This window comes from Hoplias malabaricus, chromosome 3 (assembly GCF_029633855.1).
Source record: "Hoplias malabaricus isolate fHopMal1 chromosome 3, fHopMal1.hap1, whole genome shotgun sequence".
Taxonomy (NCBI): Eukaryota; Metazoa; Chordata; class Actinopteri; order Characiformes; family Erythrinidae; genus Hoplias; species Hoplias malabaricus.
In genome coordinates, this window is record NC_089802.1 from 42,420,640 (window position 1) to 42,424,571 (window position 3,932).

Sequence of the window (3,932 nt, forward strand, 5' to 3'; positions counted from 1 at the left end):
TTTATGGATTAATAAAAAGTATCATATTTTCACAAGCTGTCATTTCCTTTTCAGACGTTGCAGTAGAGAAGTGTTTGAGTTTGCTTTGTTCTCTGTGTGCACAGTTTTTCAGCCACCATTAGAGGTCAGTAAAAGCTCAAATATTTTGGTGTTAAAGCTGTTACGTAGTAAGTCTCACCTTTTAAAAGACACATGCAGCACTGGTCAAAAGTCTGGACACAGGGATTTCTATCTGTTTTCTAATCTTGAAGACATTTTCAGTTTAAAGGCTTATGCTTCAGATTTGTTTCAAAGTCCTATATCTGTATAAATGAATGAATATGTCCAAATATTTGTAGACACCTCATTAATACGTGAATTCAGAGCTTGTATGATCTAAACAGAGAGGCATGAAATATATAGGGTCATAATTATAATATATTAAGTCATAATTATATAGATTATATAGAATTACATAGATTTGATGGTCATTAATCTCAAACCCTAAACTGTGCCCAACTTTAGGAATGATGAATCATGCTCTACCTTCTGGCAGTGTGACAGAAGACTCTGGGTTTGGACAAGCCAGGAGTTAACACCTGCCCCAATGAAACGTTTGGTGGATGTGGGGTAATAGTTAGGGGCTGTTTTCATGGGTTGGGCTCCAGTGAAGTGAAGTCTTAATGCTCTAACACACACTGAAATTTGTGGCTGAAGATGGAAGAAGACTGAATGTAGTATTACTGGTTAATCTTTTTCTTCCCAGCCCATTATTGCGCAACCTTATCTTAAAAAAAAAATAGAACTTATTTTACCCCCCAACTTATTTTATCTCTCTCCTTCCTTTTGTCTGTGCTTTCTTCTTTCCTTTCTGTCTCACTTCCTTCCTATCTTCTTCCTTTCTTCCTTCCTGCTTTCCTTAATCCCTTCCTAATTCTTCCCTATCTTCTATTCTGCCTGCCTTCCTTCCTACCATCTTTTCTTCATTATTTTTCATCCTGCCATTCCATTCTTCCATCTTTCATTCCTTCCCTCTGCCTTCCATCCTTCCTCCTCCTCCTTTCTGCCTGTTATTCTTCCATTTCTTTCCCCAGACAGGCTCAAGGTTTTCTTTACACTGCAAAGACTCAGTCAATCAATTTCATATCCTTGTTTGTTTATTATTCTTTCCTTTTATTTTGTTCTTTTTATGTGATTAATTCTGAGGGTTGAAAGTGAGAGGAAACATTTTCAGCTGACATTCCGAATATTCCAGACAGGCTAGGTTACATTTGCTGTCAGCAGAAGCTTTACCTGAGTCAGAAATTACTTTATATCTACTGTACACACACACACACACACCGCTGTAAAAATTTAGAGCACAACAAAATGAGCTGCTGACAGCACTTCTATATGGTATGGGCTTGTGTGTGATTTATCGGCTAATTAACAGGTTTTAGTGAATTCCAGGCCCCTGTAGATGCTGAAGAAATGGCAGAAAAGCTTGTAGATGTTTAAGCAGCCTGCCATAGCTCTGACCGTTCTGGGCAGAATGTGGTGATTTGTTTGTCTGCCATCCTCTGTCATGAAATAATAGCTTAGAGTAGAAAAGCAATGTTTTCTTTTCCCCTCGGCCACCTCTGAGCAGGTTTCTCTGGCTGTGGTGAAGTGATAAGGACTACATTAAGTCACCTGTTCAGTACAGGCCTCTTCACAAAAGACCGCAGGCTCCTGTGTGTAGAACCTTGTTATGACTCTTTTCAGCACACATTTACCTTTCTGGCATTTGGCAGATGCTTTTATTCAGAGTGAAATTCTGTGATAATCACATTACAAAAGTAGGATAATACAGTGTTCTGGACTTTTATTGGTTTAATGCTGTGTTTCTGCCCAAGCTGGGGACAAAACCAATGTGTTCTGATGTGTGGAAGAGAGCAGTGTTACCCACTGTGATTGACACATGGCTGTTTGTTTTTGACTCATTATCAAAGGCTTAGAAATGTCCTTAAACTACAGGGAATTAAATAAACCATTCAAATTCTGTGCTGCTTCTTACGCAGAATGCAGAGACTTTACAGTTGTCCCGCCCCTTCATCACAGTCTCTCCAATCACGGACTGGACCCATGTATATACAAAAGCCAAAGATGGGATTAAACGGAACAGAACAGGCATGATGAACGTGAAGAAAAAAGAACGCTGAATAAAAATTCAGAAAATGACAACAGAAAAGAAAGAGGACAGAGCAACAATGGCTAAAAACCAGAGCTGCTTCTCCTTCTCGCACTGAAATGAACTGTTACTCATCCTCATTTAAAGGAACAGGTGCTGCACTGAAACTGGCCACTCTGAACAGGACTGAGAGCAGTGCTGTGGTGTTTGATCCTTGTGGTATTTTTGACCAAAGCATTTCATTGATACTTTAAAACCCAGAATTGTGAGACCTTGTGGAAAAGGGGGAGAATATGTCCACTTTATCTGTTACATGTTCATAGTGAAAAGCTCAGGTCCCCTACAAAAGACTCCATCTATATTTATGGCATTTTGGCAGATGATCCTCCCTAGAGAGCAGACATATTTGAGCCGGATCTGTGCCAGTTTTGGCCCTTATGGTTCAGTGATGCCACTGGCGAGTGTTGTGTGGGCTGGGCATGGACCAACTCTCATGAGCCAAGCTTGACTTGGGTTACAGCTTGTATATTTCCCATCACAACTGATATCTACCGTCTTTCAAGGCCAAATGTGGGCCAAAAGAGATCTAAAGACGTGGGCCACATTTGGGCCAAACATTCATTACTATATGGTTCTCAGAGTGACTTACATTATGAATCAAATTGAAAAAGGCTAGTTTAATGTTAGGAGACTTGCCCAAGGACTATATTGAAACTGGGAGTCAAACTGCAGTCTGCCTCGTGGAAGGCAGTCATATTACCCTGCTGCACAAACTGCATTCACATTGTCTGCATTTATAGTTTGTTCTCCACGGATGAAAAATGTTCAGTATGAGCTTTGAATAAAAACCATACATAAGCAGTGAGAATATCATCACTGTACTGCACTGTGTGCTGATGACATTGTATTGAATGTAGTATCAGTTATGGCTATGAGCAAAACATCTGTGTTCAGATGCTGTGACTCCTGTATCTCAGAAGTGCTGAGGTGCTTCTCATTCAAAAAAAATGAGTGTAATAGCCCTGCGTTAATTTTAGCACCCAACCCGCCCCTCTAAGAGAAGCAGTCTTGGGGCTCAATGGCAATTCCCAGTACTAGCAGGAAAAATGGGGTTGGGCGAAGTGAAATATCACTGTTTCATCTTCCCTCATTATCCAGGATGAATTGCCCCTGAGCAAGACTCCTAACCTGCTTGGGCACTGAGATGGCTGCTCGCTGCTCGGGATGAGTTTGTGTTCACTGCTTCTAATCATGCATGTGTGTGTGTGTGTGTGTGTGTGTGTGTGTGTGTGTGTTCATGCATTTTCCCTGACGTGGATGGGTTGTACTTTTGTACAATCATAACAAAAGCACAGTTTAGGTTATTTGAATTGATTCATTTGATTAACCAAATATCTGTTTGTGTGAATATAGCTAGGTGAGGAATGCACCATCTAACACTTTTTGGTGCAGTACTTGCTGCAGCAGGTATCTCTCATCTGTAGAATACTGTGTTCCTCTTCACTTCAAGTGGTTCTGAAGCCTCTCTCTCTCTCTCTCTCTCTCTCTCTCTCTCTCTCTCTCTCTCTCTCACTCTCTCTCTCACACACACACACACACACACAGTGAATCAACTAAGAAGATAATCTACTCAGGCACAGTCAGGGGTGTCAGGTGTCAGCCTAAGTCCCAATGCCTGGATTGTTCGTGCATATACAATAGAAGGTGGGTGGTTTACATATGTCCTGACAAATCTGCACCTCCTTGTCTTTCTGTTTCTTTTGTTACGTACAAGCCTCGACCGTTTCTGACCATCTGTGAATCC